The 18609-nt window shown below is 40.3% G+C and overlaps 1 pseudogene; it reads left to right on the top strand.

Annotated features, from left to right (window-relative positions):
- The first annotated feature begins 688 nt into the window (after positions 1 to 688).
- LOC139019324 (ribosomal L1 domain-containing protein 1-like) overlaps positions 689 to 18609 on the top strand; it is a 41439-nt pseudogene continuing 23518 nt past the window's right edge.

Consider the following 18609-nt stretch of genomic DNA (forward strand, 5'->3'; position numbering starts at 1 on the left):
GTTCAGTTGTTTGGTTGTTCCGCCATTCAGTCTATTTGCATATTAGCCTTTTATTATATAGGAAGGAGGAGGATAGAAAAAGAACAGAGAGGGAAACTAAACATTATAGGCATGTCATTAGGCAAGTTCACCAGGAAGCTACAAATTTGCACTCCCCACGAAATCACCAGTCTATTCCCTGCAAAACACTGGACAAAGGAAGGGTAGACACGTGCGCAGGAAAGTAGGGGTGGCATAGGGAAGGTACTTGCCTGTCAGTCATACCTGCAAACAGAAACCATTGGCCAAAATGGGTATAGCCCCTGCAAGTGTGCAAAAATCAGGGGAGACATGATCTCTTTAACAAAGGAGCTCTCTGGCTGCTCTTAGCACTCTTGGCTGTGACTCTTGAGTTCCTTGCATTTGCCAGTATGGCCCGCGGCCCTGCAGATCCCACATGCAGTGGACTGGTGGACTGCAGTGGAGACACCACTGAGCCAGCCTCATGCTGGACTGGACCCAGCTCAACATGAAAGGGAAACTCTGGACACTGGTCTGATCTCAGCCCCAAGAAGCCCAGCTGCACTTCTTCTATGACTGACTAAGGCACATGGGACCTTGGAAACCCAGGGGTGTAATTCCATAGGAATACAACTTTCTATGATATCTCATCCTCCCGTGTGAGTCTCAGAACGTTCTTTTTCTTGGGATGTCGCAAGAAATCCACTGCCAGCAGAAACCAGGTAAGATGAGGCCCTCTCCCCTCTGATGACATATCCTCTCCTTAATTTCATCAGAGTAGTCATTGTATCAAGTCTTGTTACTAGGTACATAATAACTAATAAAATTCATAATAATTCTATTTTTTATCGAATTTCCTGTTGAAGCACTTTTTATAGCAAGGATGTGGCAATGATAAGAGGGAAAATGTAGTGGCATTTTGGGTGATATGAAGAAACTCTGGTCAGCTTCTTTCTATTTTCATTTCTGCATTAACCCATTAGATGACTTCACAGCAATCATTTTTTTAATATATATTTTATTTTAATTTTTACAGAGAGGAAGGGGGAGGGATAGAGAGTTAGAAACATCGATGAGAGAGAAACATCAATCAGTTGCCTCCTGCACATCTCCCACTGGGGATGTGCCCGCAACCAAGGTACATGCCCTTGACCAGAATTGAATGGGACCTTTCAGTTCACAGGCCGATGCTCTAGCCACTGAGCTAAACCAGTTAGAGCTACACCAATCATTTTTATTTCTCCTTCTAAATCTGTTTCCTTGTCTTTAAATTTAGTTGAACAAGTCTTTAAATTCTCGTCTGTTCAAAAGGCTGTCTGAATCTACCAGGTTGCTAAGATTTCTCCCATCTCCATGGCCACCAAGTTAATGTGTGCATTACTCATGTGGGCTTGAAATATAATTTATATTGAGGTTCACCAGAGAGTTAGGTTTCATTTCCATCACTTCCTTCCTTGAGTGCTGAACACATATAAAGTCCCAAAAAGTTAGTCTAAATGAGGAAATTAATTTGAAACAAAGTGAATGTGTTGGAAGTGCTATTGTTTAACATTATGGGTAGGTGGAGCTTGCACCCATTCTTGTCCTGCATTCAATGTAGTTTGATTTTATAAGACCCACTAAAAAAATGCAAACCTTTATTCCAATCGGCAGCACCACATACCCCTTGCGAGTGTTTCACACAGGTCAGCAGGGCTGTGACCTATTGGGGCACACTTCTATAGCGTGTTCTACACTCTCAATGAATAGTAACCCGTATTCATTGAACAATCTGCATCAAGCCAGGTTCTATGTTTCCATGTAGTAACTCACTATAAGCCCTGACAATTGACTATTTCCCCCATTTTATTGAGAAGGAAACACAGAGATAAAGGGTCTAATTTCTTGGCCCAAATTACTCAGCCTGCAAGTAAGAGAGCCAGGCTTTGAACTCATAGTCTGGTGCTGAAGTCCATAATTATAACTATTACTAGAGGCCCAGCATGCGAAATCGCGCATGGTAGCCCGCCGCTATTTGCAGCCCTGCCCACCTGCCCGGTGCTGCTCTCTGCACTCGCCACCCTGTCCACCCACTGCCTGCCTTGCTGTGATTGCGGGGGAGGGACCAAGAGGTGCTCAATGCACCTCATGGTGACCGGTCATTTGGTCGTCCTGGTCATCACAACACTGGCTTTTTATATAGAGAGATATTTCACCATTTCTCTGTATGTGATCTAAATACTCTGGTACCAACATATTCCATGAACTTATAAGTTAAACTCACTCAGGTAGTTATCTATGAATATACTTCTGGAGATTTTTTATTTTTTTAAACTGCAGTCTAAATTATGATGTTTTTTAAAATATAATTTTTATTGATTTCAGAGAGGAAGAGAGAGGGAGAAAGAGATAGAAACATCATTGATGAGAGAGAATCATTGATTGGCTGCCTCCTGCATGCCCCCTACTGGGGACCAAGCCCACAACCTGGGCATGTGCCCTTGACTGGAATCGAACCCAAAACCCTTCAGTCCACAGGCTGATGCTCTATCTACTGAGCCAAACCAATTAGGGCGAATTTTTTTTTTTAGTTTGAAATGGATGCAACTCACACTACAAAAGAAAAAAAGTTTCCTAATAAATACTTAAACATCGTATATAATAAAAGCCCAGTGACTGTTATGGCGTAACAACCAGAATGACCAACGACCAGATGACCAGTCGGTAGCTATGGGGAGCACTGACCCAGACCTTGCTGTCGGTGCCCTGACAGCCCCGAATCCCATTCACCAGCACTCCAGACCCTGACAGCAGGGAGGCGGGAGCCCCGTTCTTTGCGGAATTGGCCATTGGTCAGCTTGCTGTCTGCACCCTGACATCCCAGATTGCTGTTCACCCGCACCCCAGACCATGTTTTAATGTCCTTCTGATGCAGATAAATTATGGGATGAGAATGAATCTCATTTTATTGAAGATTTTTGTTGGAAATTAAACTGAGGAGAAGGTGCCTGTGTGAACTGTGAAATGCATGCCCTTAATGAAATTCAAAAAGTATTCACATTGCATGGAATGAAATTTTCACATTTCAAACTTTCAGACTATACTTTATTAATGAATACAACTACATGTGATGAATTGTATGAGCAACACAGGCAGAGGTTTTGATAAATTCTCTGAACATTGAACAGTTGGCAACCTTTCATACTATAACTTCTGCCATCAAAGATCAAACTGTACACCCCAAATGCTTTTTCTTGGATGGTCCAGGTGGTATTGAAAAAAACATACCTTTATAAAGTTTTAATACAGTATATTACAGGTCATGGTGGTACTGTTTTACCCACAGCATCTACAGGAATTGCTGCAAATTTACTTCTCCATGGAAGAACCTTTCATTCCCAATATAAATTACTGATTCCATTAAATGAAACTACAATTTCTAGACTCAATATAAAGAGTGAAGTTGCTAAAACCATTAAAAAGGCCAAACTTCTCATTATTGATGGATGCATCATGGCATCCAGTTATGCTACAAATGCCATAGACAGATTAAGAGAAATTATGCATTTGACTGTTGCATTTGGTGGGAAAGTTCTCCTTTTCGGAGGGTATTTTCAACAATGTCTCAGTATTGTGCTGCATGCTATGTGATCAGCCATAGTACAAACGAATTTAAAGTCCTGCAATGTTTGGGGATGTTTCAGAAAGTTGTCTCTTAAAACAAATATGAGATCAGAGGATTCTGCTTATAGTGAACTAGGGGCCGAGTGCACAGATTTGTGCACCTTGAAAGGAACTGTGGGCCACGAGACTAAGGTGGGACAGGGATGGGTCTCGGCCCATCCTCTGTGCCCCCGCCTGGCCCCTCCTGCTGCAGCCCCCAGTCCCCTGTCTGCTGGCAGTCCCACTCCCACCACCACTGCTTCCATGAGCTGACAGTGCAGGCCCCCCTCGCATCCGCTGATGGCATGGAGCGATTGGGGCCGGTGCTAGCAGCAGGTGTGAGTGGAGGCTGCTGCCCTGATCACCCCTCAGGAGCAGGGGGATGTGGAGAAGACCTCAGGGGCAATCAGGGTGGGCAGCTGCCTCTCACACCTGCTGGTGGCACAGAGCGATCAGGACCAGCACTGGTCACCAACAGTTGGTGCAAGCAGCAGCTTTGGTGCCGGCAGCAGGTGCAAGCACTGGGCAGGACCATGGTGCACAGGAGCAAAGAACTTTCAGTAACCACCAGAGGCTCTCCCCGATGACAGCGACTGGTGCCCAGGCTTAGGCTGGTGTCCCTGCTCACCTGCTCCACCATCCTGCTGAAGCCAATGCCTGCCATGTTCTGCACACACTCGCTGGTGGTCAGCGCACATCATAGCAGCTGGTTGTTTGGTTGTTCATTTGTTCCAGTTGTTCCGCCATTCAGTCTATTTGCATATTAGCCTTTTATTATATAGGCTAGTTAGTAAAACTTGGAGATGGCAAACATGATAGCAGTTTTTAGTTAGGAATGGATATTATTGAAATCCCCCATGAAAAGTTTGTAACCGATCTATTATTGAAGCTACCTTTGGAAATAGTATATCTATAGATAATATTAAATATATATCTAAACATGCAATTCTTTGTCTTAAAAATGAGCACATTCATAAATTAAATGAGAAAATTTTGGATATGCTCTATATATAATTGGAGAATTTCACACCTATTTGAGTGATGATTCCATCAATTCAATGGATGATGCCGAAAAGGAAAATTTTCCCATCGAATTTCTTAATAGTGTTACTCCTTTGGGAATGCTGTGTCATAAATTAAAATTGAATGTGGGTGCAATCATCATGTTACTAAGAAATATTAATAGTAAATGGGGTATTTGTTATGGTACTAGATTTATTATCAAAAGATTGCGACCTAACCAAATCGAAGCTGAAGTATTAACAGGATCTGCAGAAGGAGAGGTTGTTCTGATTCCAAGAATGGATTTGTCCCTTCTGACACTGGCCTCCCATTTAAATTAATTCTACGATGGTTTCCTGTGATGCCAGCATTTGCAATTACTATTAATAAATCACAAGGACAAACTCTAGACAGAGTAGGAATATTCCTACCTGAACCTGTTTTTGGACATGGTCAGTTGTATGTTGCTTTCTCTCAAGTTCAAAGAGTGTGTGATGTTAAAGGTAAAGTTGTAAATACTTCAACACAAGATAAATTAGTCAAGCACTCTGAAAGTGTTTTTACTCTTAATGTGGTATACAGGGAGATATTAGAATAAGTTTAATCAATTTATCAGTCATTGTTTGTATCAATGTTGTTTTTATATCATGTTTTTGTTGTTTTTATATCTTGTCTTTGTTGTTACATAATGTTGTTATTGTTTATTTATTAATAAATTTATGCATTATTTTCATATACATTTTACTAATTTTCTTTCACATCTGTCACTTCTATTATAGAGAAAGGGTGAATAGCAATATTAAAGTATTTCTTCTAATTAATTCCCTTTCAATGTGCACAATTTCATGCACCAGGCCACTAGAATATATCCCTAATATGCAAATAGACTGAACGGTGGAACAACTGAACCGAAAAACTGAACAACTGGTCGCTATTATGTGCACTGACCATCAGGGGGGCATGTGCAGAACATGGCGTGTATTGGCCATGGCAGGATGGTGTAGCTGGTGAGTGGGGCGCCAGACCAAGGTGGAGCAACAGTCGCTGTCATCAGGGCGAACCTCTGATGGCTACTGAAAATTCTTTGCTCATGCGTGCTGTAGTCTCGCCCAACACTCGCACCTGCTGCCAGCCCCGCTTGCACCTGCTGTTGGTGCTGGAGCTGCCACTCACACCCACTGCTGGCGCTGGCCCTGCTCGCACCTGCAGCTGGCACCAGAGCCACCACTTGCACCCGCTGCCATCGCCTGGCGCTGGTCCTGATTGCTCAGTGCCATCAGTAGGTGCAAGAAGCAGCTGCCTGTCCCTGTCGCCCTTGAGGGCTTCTCCACCTTCCCTTGCTCCTTGAGGGGTGATCGGGACAGCAGCTGCCACTCACACATGCTGCTGACACCGGCCCCAGTCGCTTCACACTGTCAGCAGGTGCGAGCAGGGCCAATGTCATCAACACGTGGGAGTGGCGGCGGCAGGAATGTGGCTGCAGCAGAGAGGGGACTGGGGCCATAGCGGGGTGGTGTGGAGGATGGGCTGAGACCCATCCCTGTGTCCACTGTAGTCTCATGGCCCACAGTTCCTTTCAAGGTGCACGAATTTGTGCACTGGGCCCCTAATAGTTATATAGATGCTAAACTTCAAATTATAGCTACTGCTTTTGTAAGGTTCATGTCCAATACTTTTCCTATAAATAATCCTTGAAAGCATTAGCTAAGCATAACCAAGTGAAGTATTCCAGTCCTTGTCCTTTTAGGCTCCATCACAACTCTTTGTGGTGTTTCTGCACCGTCTGGCAAATATTTCTGTGCCAGGATAATAACTATTAAGGTGGTCATTTGCTTATAGTGGGACTTTCACCACAACTCTGTACTATCCCGCACCTAGCACAGAGCATGGCACCAGTACACATATTTGTCTATAAACTTTGGATTCCTTAGGTTCACTTTAATCCATTGACTTGAGGTGCCATCTCCATATAAAACATGCCCGGAAATCTACTTTTCCTTTCTCAGAACTGAAGGGTTTTCCTTTATTCTTACATGCATTTTGCAAGTGTTAGCTATTGTTATCTCCTTAATGGTCTCTCTTTCTTCTATGTGGCCTTTCTCTGATGTCTTCTCTCCCTGAGCAAGTGTCATGGTACTAAAAGTGGTTTTAGATTTCCTGATAAGAAGACACAGTTTCATCCACTAAATATTTACTGAACACCTACAACACACTAAGAACTTTCAGGTTGAGTGTGACTCAGTGAAGGTTACATGTCTCAGAAAGAGTTGACAACCCTATGTTTCCTGTCTAGAGTTAGTCAATATTTGTTGCTCCTGTAATGCTTACCCACTTCATCCCTGGCATGCGTTGTTGCAATATAATGGTAGAGACCTGCTGGGGACACTAAGGAGAATTAATTAATCAATCAATTGCATGTTAACAATGGGTTTTCTGAAAGAGTCCACATTTTTATTAGAAGTACATTCTAACAATGTTTCCAAGTAATATTGAATATTTAATGCCCTGTGAAGCATCTCAGAGGAAACCTTTAATTGTGGTAATCTTAATATAAAATGAAGGGTGACTTTTAGAAAATGTATATTCTCCTGAATGGTAGATTGATTTTGTGAGGGAGTTGATGTTCAGGCATCTTTGGAACTGAGGGTTTCTTCTTTCCTGATATGGGTTTTATTTTATCCAGCTGGGAGTTATGTCTTGATATGCTTTACAGATAGTATTCAGTATCAGTAAGATCACATATGTGATCTGCGAGAAAGCATGCATAAGCCTCCAAATACATACCAAGATAAACCAAACCTTCTGGGGAAGGAGCATGAATATAATGAGAGTTGAAGAATGAAAAAATACCAAGCATTCCGATCCCTGTTGCTGTCCCAGTAGCTGGGGCCATTTCGGTGTTGGACTATCCTTTTAAAAGAAGAACAGTCTGACTTATGGAGTCTTTCAAGATTTTGTTGTGTGTAGGAAGCACCCTGAAAACAAGACCATGAAATGTCTGTTGCATGGCTCTCAAAACAAACCACGCTAACAAGGTTGACATATGAAAAGTGCTTTCTTACGTTGCCACTGACAATTCTGCTTTTGACTTAGAGACGTTACCCTTGGAAGATCTTTTTGCAGGAGCTCTCAGGACATGGTGACTGCTGCTCATATTTTCATCTTTCCCTCTTGTCTGGCATTAATAGATTTTATATAGTAATACATTTTATATAGCAAATAGAAGATACTGAAGGAAAAATATCCTATACTCGAGGCCTGGTGCACGAATTCGTGCACGGGTGGGTCTGGCCAGCCTGCCCCAATTGGGGCCAATCGGGCTGGCCAGGGGGAGGGGCCTCAGGCAGTTGGCTGGTGACCCCACCCCTGATGGGAGGGGCTATATGGGGGAGGGGCCACAGGCTGTTGGCAGGCCAGCCCCACCCCTGACCGGGGTGGGGGGTGCCAATCTAGGGCAAGGCTGGCCAGGGGGAGGGCCTGCCCACCCCCTGGTCGAACTCCCAGTTGAACTCCAGGTTGAGGGGACAATTTGCATATTAGCCTTTTATTATATAGGATAATAAAGAGCTAATATGCTAATTAGACTGGACAGCAGAATGACCTTCTGAAATGATGAGTGGGTGGGGCCATGGGGCAGCTGGGGCTGCGAGGGTTGAGCCCCTTGTATGGATTTTGTGCATCAGGCCTCTAGTTCTAAGATAAAAGAGAGTGTGTGCAACACTGGAGGGATAGTGTTTAATAAAAAAAACCACTATAAGATGAAAGGGAAAGTGAGGGTATGTGTTTATTCCCGTATAAGAAAAGAAGAAGGCCCACTTGGCATTGCTCAGTGGTTAGAGTGCCAGTCCTCCCAACAAAGGGTCTGGGGTTTGATACCTGGTTAAGGGAACATATCTGGATTGCTGGTTGGGTCCTTGGCACCAGTCAGGGTGTGATTGGGAGACAACCAATTGCTATATCTTCTCTCTCACATTGATGTGTCTCTCTCTCCTCTCTCCCTCTCTCTCCTTTCTCCCCCTTGCACTCCCTCTAAAAATCAATGGGACAGTGAGGGTTCCAAACAAATAAGCATTGTTCCTGGACTCTGTCACTTCTGGGGCAGTTCAAAACCTCTGCTCCAAGCTTAGTTACACCTGGTCATTCCCAGCAGTCTTGGCCCCACACTATCCCTTGTCTTTCTCTGCCTGCAGCTCCGAGTTCTGGGGCAGGGAGTAGGAAGATGAATTAGCAAAGAGAATGTGTACATGCACAGAGACAAAGTGAGAGGAAGAAAGCTGGAGGAGGAATGTGTGAGAGTGGCACAGTTTTGGATTTTGTTCAGAGGGTTTAGACTTCAAGAACCTGAAAGATCTTTCTACAGATATTCATGGTCCTTCCACTGGTGTTTTATAGAAGAAGTAAAGGAAATTCTATGAGGCTGTGGGAGTAGCTAAGGAAGACTGTAATGTAAATGTTCCATATTATATTCATCAATACATTTATTTAACTCTTTTAAATTTAAACATAAGTCAGTGCAATGGACAATATAAGTTGTGGCCCAGTGTATTAAATTAATCATTTAAAATAAAAGATCTGATCACTCAGTAATTAAAAACAAAATATTAAATGGTAAACCACTTGTGGTCCCAGAATTTTCAAAGAATCACTGTGTCATTTGTTTGTATAAAATATATTCATTTAAGAAAATTACAAATCATTTCTGAAAGGCCACTCAAGCCAAATACAGAGAGTCATGTGCCATGGAAGATGAAGATCAAGCCGAATGCAACACGGTTTGAAAGACCCAACGATCTTATTAACAATGTAAAGATGCAAATAGTTATCATATGAAATGTATTCTAACCTGAAATGTTGGAATTAATTTGTGACAAGTTTCATTCTTACAACTTGAAAGAACACTTTAAAGTGAGGTCTTATTCCTTTCCTCTTATGCTAAAATATGAGGTCATGTTGGAATCTTGACAACACAGCAATATGCTTATTAGCTTCACTCGGAATTAGGTTCCTGAAGGGTTTAATTTTTTTTCTAAAGTTTTTAAAAGACAATTTTTCTTTAATTGCCACATGTTTTGTCATTAAATAGAAATGCATAATACATAAATTAATATTGTTCTCAATGAAAAATGTACTTAATGATCATCATAATTGCTCACACTTATTGAGTCTTTGTTCAGCATAAACATTGGTATAAGAATGTGGGAGGTATTAGTTCACTTGGTACAGCAACACCATAAGTCCCTGGTATTAAACCCATTTTGCAGATTAAAAAACAGTGCCCCAGAAATATCATTTACATGTGGGTAGAAAACAAAATAAAGACTGTGGGTGGAAGAAATCACAATAATCCACAAGGAGTGACTGTTTAATTAAATATCTAATGAATTAGCATGTTATTTGCTATTCACTTGCTATGATGAACTTACACTGCTCAGTCCCTCAAACTGTATGTGCTGCATCTAAAGGTTCCAAACAAGTTAAATGAATAGAACAGACACATACCTTGTTCCTGCTAACCATCCTGTCATCTGTAATGGTGAATTAGTGAATTGTAAATACAACAAAGGCCCACCAAGGCCAAACACTGCGGGACAACAATGCCATTCACAGTTCTCATTCCCTCCTCACAGCTTTCCCTTACTGCACATGGGCTCCTGGGAGCTGCTCACAGAGTGATTGCAGCTGAAACAAAAATCTTTCTTTTATTATTATTTATTTATTGTCTAAAGTTGTACATATGTCTCCCTTTTCCCTGATTGACCCCCTTCCCAGCCATTCCCACCCCTGGCAAGCCCCCACCGCCCCAGTGTCTCTGTCCATTGGTTACACTAACATGCATGCATACAAGTCCTTTGGCTGTTCTCTAACCCCCCTTCCCTGCCATTTGTCTCTGGATCTATTCTTGTTCATCAAATTATGTTGATCATTATACCCCACAAATGAAGGAGATCATGTAATATTTATCTTTCTCCGACTGGCTTATTTTGCTTAGCATAATGTTCTCCAGCTCCATCCATGCTGTTGCAAATGGTAAGAGTTCCTTCTCTTTTATAGCAGCATAGTATTCCATTGTGTAGATGTACCACAGTTTTCTAATCCACTCATCTGCTGATGGGCACTTAGGCTGTTTTCAAATCTTAGCTTTTGTAAATTGTGCTGCTGTGAACATAGGGGTGCATATATCCTTTATGATTGGTGTTTCTGGTTTCTTGGGAGTGAGAATTTCCTAGAAGTGAGATTACTGGGCCTAATGGGAGTTCCATTTTTACCTTTTTGAGGAAACTCCATACTGTCTTCCATAGTGGCTGCACCACTCTGCATCCCCACCAGCAGTGCATGAGGGTTCCTTTCTCTCCACATCCTCACCAGCACTTGTCGTTTGTTGATTTGTTGATGATAGTCATTCTGATAGGTAGGAGATGGTATCTCATTGTTGTTTTGCCACGCTTCTCAAAACTGCCTGGTACTGGCACAAGAACAGACATATAGACCAATGGAATAGAACAGAGAACCCAGAAATTGACCCAAGCCATTATGTTTAATTAATATTTAACAAAGGAGGCAAGAGCATACAATGGAGTCAAGACAGTCTCTTCAATAAATGGTGCAGGGGAATTTGTTCTGATACATGCAAAAAATGAAACTAGATTGCCAACTTACACCATACACAAAAACAAACTCAAAATGGCTAAAGGACTTAAATGTAAGACGGGAAACCATAAAAATCCTACAAGACTCCATAGGCAGCAAAATATCAGACATATGTCGTAGCAATATCTTAGCGACACAGCTCATAGGGCAATGGAGACTAAAGAGAAAATAAACAAATGGGACTACATCAAAATAAAAAGCTTCTGCACAGCAAAAGAAACCATCAACAAAACAACAAGAAAGCCCACTCCATGGGAGAACATATTTGCCAATGTTATCTCCCATAAGGGTTTAATCTCCAAGATTTATACGGAACTCATATAACTTAACAAAAGGAAAAACCATCCAATTTAAAAATGGGCAAAGGACCTAAACAGACACTTCTTGAAAGTGGACATACAGAAGGCCAAGAGGAATATGAAAAAATACTCAAACTCACTAATCATCTGAGAGATGCAAATCAAAACAACAATGAGGTACTACCTCACACCTGTCAGAATGGCTATCATCAACAAATCAATAAATGATAAGTGCTGGCGAGAATGTGGAGAGAAAAAAAAAAAACCCTGTACACTACTGGTGGGAATGCAGACTGGTGTAGCCACTGTGGAAAACAGTATGGAGTTTCCTCAAAAAGTTAAAAATGGAATTCCTATTTCACTCAGTAATCCCACTTCTAGGAATATATCAGAAACACCAATCAGAAAGAATATATGCACCCCTATGTTCACAGCAGCACAATTTACAAAAGTTAAGATTTGGAAACAGCCTAAGTGCCCATCAGCAGATGAGTGAATTAGAAAACTGGTACATCTACACAATGAAATACTACGCTGCTGTAAAAAAGAAAGAACTCTTACAATTTGCAATAGCATGGATGGACCTGGAGAACATTATGCTAAGTGAAATAAGCCAGTCGGAGAAAGATTTGTGGATTATAATGAACAACATAATCTGATGAACAAAAATAGATCCAGAGACATAGAAGCATCAAACAGACCGTCAAACCTAAGAGGGAACGTAGGGGTGGGTGTGAAGGGGGTGGGGGGAGAAGGGGTAAGAGATCAACCAAAGGACTTGTATGCATGGATATGAGCATAACCAGTGAACACAGACAGTAGGAGGGTGTGGGCATGTGCTGGGGGTTGGGAGTGGCAGGGGAGAGTTTAATGGGGAAAAAGGAGACATATGTAATACTTTAAATAATAAAGAATTAAAATTAAAAATAATAAAGTTGGTTTTCTATAGACAACATATAGTATGTTTTTTAAATCTACTATGTTAGTCTCTCTCCTTTTTAATTTGTTATTTCAAATATTCACATTTAAAGCTACCTTTTTATATACTTAGATTGAGAACTACCATATTTATAACTGTTCTCTGTTTCACTTATTCTTTGTTTCTTTTTAAACTTCCTATCTTTTTTCTGCCTCCTTTGTTTTAATTGAGCATTTTAAGTGATTCAACCTCCTTTTTTGTCATATCAGTTATTCATCTTTAAAAAAATAGTATTTATACTAAATTGAAAATACACTTTAATTAACTTAGATTTACTTTTAATAATAATATCATTCTTCCTCATGTGTAGTGCAGATAAATTAGATTATTCCCAATTCTTCCTTCCAATCCCTGATACATTGCTATTATTCATAGACTTATTCATGTGCTATGATCATCCAATACATTGTTACTATGATTACTTTAAATAAATAAGCATCTATTATATCCCTTAATTTTAAGAAAAATGAAATATTTTATGTACCCTCAACTATTCCTTCTTCAGTGGTTTTCTTTTCATTATGTAGATTCAAGTTTCAGAGCAAATCCCTTTCCTACCTCATTAATAATTTAAAAAACTTTTCCTGCAAGACCGTCTGCTAGCAGTAAATCCCTCCATTTCTTTTTGAAAGTCTTTATTTTATCTTTGCTTTTGAAGGATAATTCACCAGATATAAAATTTAAGGAGATTGTCTTTTTCTTTCCGTAATTCAAATATTTCACACACTTCTTGCACACATGGTTTCTGCTGATACCTTTAATACAATTCTCCCTCTTATTCCTGTACTAGAGGCCCAGTGCACCAAAATTTGTGCACTTGGGGGAGCCCTCAGCCAGGCCTACACACTCTCGCAGTCCAGCACCCCTTGGGGAAGGTCCACCTGCTGGCTTAGGCCCGCTCCCCGGATTGGGCCTAAGCTGGCAGTCAGGCATCCCTCTGGAAGCCCAGGAACCCTCGGGGAATGTCCCACTGATGGCTCCTAAGCCTCAGTCGGACATCCTTAGCTCTGCTGAGGAGTCAGGAGAGGCTCTTGCGACTGCTGCTGCACTCGCAGTTGTCAGCCCGGCTTGTGGCTGAGTGGAGCTCCCCCTGTGGGAGCTCACTGACCACCAGGGGTCAGTTTCTGCATTGAGCATCTGCCCCCTGGTGGTCAGTGCATATTATAGCGACTGGTTGTTTCAGGTTGTTAGGCTGCTGGGGTGAATTTGCATATTACCCTTTTATTATATAGGATAAGCATCATTCCCCTCCCACAGCCAATTTCAGGATTTTCTCTTTGTTTTTTGTTTTCTGCAGTTTAAATAAAACATGCCTATGTGAACTTTTGGGGGATTTATTCTTCTTGGTGTTCTCGGAGATCCTGGATCTGGGGCTTGATGTATGTCATTACTTTTGGAAAGATTTCAAGTTCTCAGTTTCTTCTCTTTATTTTCTCTTTCTTCTCTGTTTGGTATTACAATTGGGCATATGTTACATCTGTTGATATTGTGCCACTGTTCTTGATGTTGATTCTTATCTCAGCTATGATTGCCACCTCAACCATGTCCAGTCCAATATTTCTGCTAAAATATTATTTTATTTCTTTTCTATTTTTATTAGAATGTTTCTCTTCTTACACTAGCTATATGTTATTTTTTGTTGTCTACTTTTTCCATTAGAACCCCTAACATATTTATTATCATTATTTTAAACTAGAGGCCCGATGCACGAAATTCATGCCCTCACAGCTGCTGTGGCTTGCCTCCCCCGAGGGGAAATAAGTCTCAGGTAAAGTTTTCCTTTCTCCCTTTGCCATGGAGAATTCTGTAGCTGTGTTCATAAAGACTGCTAATCCCTCCACCCTGCGAGTAATGAAGGGGTCTTTCTAGTTCTTCATGTCATAATGATGGGGCTCCTGCAGCTGAAGCTCATGACAGTTTAGGAGCTCATAAGACTGAAGCTTCCAGGAGTTTCTCGTTCTCATGCTAGTCAAGACTCCCCCTGCACCTATTTGTCAAAATCCCACTTAAGTGTTCCTACCAGTTTACGGCTCCATTGGCTTCTGCTCATTAGGCAGACAGCAGGGACTCTCTAGATTTGCCCGTTTTACCAGACTGTGGGGTAGTGTTTTGCCAGAAGCTCTCTAATGGGTCCAAGAAAAATTGCTGCTGCCAATTTGCTCAGCGTTTCTTATTGTAAGTATGAGAGTGGCGACTACCAGGGTCTTCACCTGTCAGCGCTGAAACAGGGAGTCTTGCCACTGTCTTTTTAAATTTCTACCTTCTTTTTATTAAAAGGTTAAGAACCTAACCTTCTTCTATTCTTAGAGGGAAAAGTACATAATCATTTTGTCTCATCTGCTTAGATAAATTCTTAATTTGGAATAATTTTAAAAAATATTCTTCTTGAACTATGTTACAGACTTTTGTTCAGACATATTTACAATTTTTATTAAAATATTATTTTATTATAAGTCCAAGTTCAACACCTCATCAGCCATAATTATCTGATAAACTATGAATTAGGAAATATAAGATTTTTAAGAGAAAAAAGAGTAAATCTGACATGTTTCTTATGGAAGCAAATGCAAGCAGAGCCTAAAATGTGCTTACCTGTTTGATTCTTCTGCTTGTTGTATGAGTGAATGTTCTCTCTTTCAAGGACTTGAGAGCGTCTCCTTAAAGAGCGGCTTGTTGGAACCGGTGTAAGAACTCCCTTCCGGTGAAATTCTTAGTTTCAGGTATGTGGCCAGGAGTGACACTGAGTTTACGTCTGTGGAAATGTTATACTTGGTAAAGTTACAAATGCAAAATAGTCTCATAAGGAATAGTCAATCCATAGAGTTTGTTACTTCACTCCTGAGGAGAGGGGGAGTGGAATCCAAGGGGAAAAAATGGTGAGGACGTCATTAATTTTGTTGTTGTTGTGAGTGTCATGTAATGTCCTTTTTAAGCTCCCCTCCTCCTTGCCCTGCAGCAAAACAAAATTAGAAATATTTGCGAAGGAATAAGAAAAGTGACTTACAACATATACACCATGTTTTTAATATTTCTTTTTTTGTTGTTGTTTTGTGGAAATTCATACAAAAATCTTCAATATGTTAGATAACCAATTTTAATAAAGTCTTGAAGGAAAACATGGGTAATTCTGTTTTCTATACTCACTGAATCAGAGGGATGAGAAGAGTCCTTAAACTGTACCATGTGACTCATCGAATCCAGTTGGGAAACTAGACACCTGTTTTCATGGCTTTCTGAGAGGTCTCACCTGGGCTCCAGTTTATCCACATTGGCATATTTAATCAATATTATTATAGCTTCCAATGCTTACAGGTAGAAAGGATGATAGCAAGAGTTACAAGTACTTTGTAATAGACTTTTTATATAACTTATTTCAAATAGCTTAAGACGCATACAAGTCGCAGGGAGCTTCCCCTGATATAGCAATTTTCTTTTTTAAAAATATATTATATTGATTTTTTTTACAGAGAGGAAGGGAGAGGAATAGAGAGTTAGAAACATCGATGAGAGAGAAACATCCATCAGCTGCCTCCTGCACATGCCCCACTGAGTATGTGCCCGCAACAAAGGTACATGCCCTTGACCGGAATAGAACCTGGGACCCTTGAGTCCACAGGCCGACACTCTGTCCACTGAGCCAAACCAGCTAGGGCTGATATAGCAATTTTCAATCTTTTTCATCTCATGGCTCACATAAATGAATTACTAAAATTCTTCAGCACACCAAAATATATGATGTCTTTTGCCGATCTGATAAAAAAAAATAGGTATAATTTTGATTTATTCACACTGGACAGCTATTGTTGTGTTGGCTGTTGTCATTTTTTAAATTTGACAGCCTAAGGGAAAAGTGGTCAGTGCCCCTGACTAAATAGTCAGGTATTGCTTGTTTTAAAAATTCTTGCAGCACACCAGTTGAAAATCACTGCCCTAATGTATTGTCACAATTAGAATATTCATGTTTGTTCTAACAGATTTTTATAAAAGCAGAATCTTTGCTAATCCCAGCCCACAAAAACAATTACTGCATAGCCATCGGTAATTTTTATTCTCTATGGTATGGTAGGAATCTTAAATAATAAATAAGACCAAAAGATACACAATTCTCATGCCTCCTGATCCCATGTTCCAAGACTATTTCGCTGTTGTAGGTTGGCTGTAGAGTGCTTTCTTCTTTGCTCACTGAGCTGTCAGATGGAATCTCCATGGAAAAAACATTGAGAGAACTCAGCTGATGAGCTCCCATGTGCAGCTGCAGGAGAACTACTGTCCCGTCTATGTTCAGGGACACAGTAGAGTGTTTCAGAGGAGCCAAGGGTATCATTTGATATATTACCGAATCCCAGATATTTCTTCAATGTCAACCCTTAGCGAGTCATAGCTTTCTGTTAACTCCCAGCACACCTTTTTCCTTTTGACTAATAAGGTATTTCATGAGAAGTAGGCAAATGTAATTTTACCACAGTGAGGATGGGCAGGATCATAGAGTTATTTCTTTACTATTTTTTTTGTAGGTCAAATATCAAAATTTCATATTGTCAAACAAATTGCAACTAGAAACATGAATGAGAAGAGTGGAATTCTAACGGAAAAGTATTCTTAAAATATTTTGACACTTTTTAATTTTCAGTGCCTTTTCAACATTAAGAAAAACACCACAAAGTTAAGATATTATTGGCATTACTGAGAAAAGTTCACACTAGCTGTGCTCCCCGCATACATTTCCTGGTGTTGCTAAATGCTGCTCGGTGTGAGTCGCTCTGATGCCATGTTACAAATGCTGCAATTTTAAAATTGGTTCTCTAGGTAATAGCATTTCTGACAAATTAATAATGTGATGCTTTGCTCGGCCCATGAGATTTTTCATTACATATCCCCCAACTGTTATTTACAATATGATGACAACACGTAATTTGTCAGGAAGTGAAGAACAGCGGGAGTAGCTCTAAGAGATGAACACAAACAAATCTTTAGCACAGGAGGAGTGGGCAGTGGTCATTCTGAAAACTCACCGGCCACTGCCTCCTTTTTCCTTTCTTCTGCATGTTTCACTCCTCTCCACTGACTCATCTATACATAGACTAGAGCAAAGATGAGATATATGTAAATATTAAAATGCTGTTTATGCTTTGGTATAATCATCAAAATATCTTGGAAAAAAATACTATGGTTCTTTCAAAGTTAGAACTCTAACATAACATAGACAAACAATGGATTCAATTACAGGTTTGCAAATGGTCAGTTGCCCCCCAAAATAGTGATTTATGCCGAGTGAGCAGTAAAAGATGCTGATTTCATTTTTCTTTCTACCGTGTGCTCCCAGCAAGAAGAGGAATGGCATTTTCTAAATAATTTATTTGGAAAGTTGACTGGCTGTACTGAGCTGGAAGCATAACAGTCCAATCTGCCACTACCTGCTGTGGGCCCTGGTGGGCACTCTTCAATATTGCAGAATGGATTGTGTAACTAATTGCCATGGTGTGAGATTGGAAATATAAATGCCAGCAGAAGAGGGAAAATTTCAAATTGTTATTATGTAGGAAAAGACAAAACCAATTGCAACTGAGAAGAAAAAAACTTGTAGTTGATTGAGGGAAAATAGGAATAGAAAAAAGTTAAGTGTGAGAATTAGCAGAAACTAAAAATACTTAGAATAAAAAATAAAATTAAGAGGTAATGAAAGGAAACCTAGTGTTTTAAAAGCTATAAAGAAAAAGTAGAAATGGTGAGGTAAAAAGCTTATAAATCTATAGCTTAAGATAAAATGTGGGGGTTTCTCTTATTTAATTATTTTAAATTTTTTTTTATTCAGGCATAATTGACAAATAATATAATATAATAAAAGACTTTGACTAGTACTCGCTAATACTCATGAATAATATCTTCAAACCCAAACCAGGAATAAAAGATAATGTAAAAGTGTGTTGACAAAATCTGAGAGGTATTTCTACTGAATGCCAAGCTTATGGAACAACCGCTTCTGAAAATTAATTTCCTAAACCACTCATGCTCCGCTGCCTGAATCAGAGCTAGCTTCCC

This window comes from Myotis yumanensis, unplaced genomic scaffold (assembly GCF_028538775.1).
Source record: "Myotis yumanensis isolate MYYU_CA2020_CCGP unplaced genomic scaffold, mMyoYum1.0.hap1 SCAF_11, whole genome shotgun sequence".
Taxonomy (NCBI): Eukaryota; Metazoa; Chordata; class Mammalia; order Chiroptera; family Vespertilionidae; genus Myotis; species Myotis yumanensis.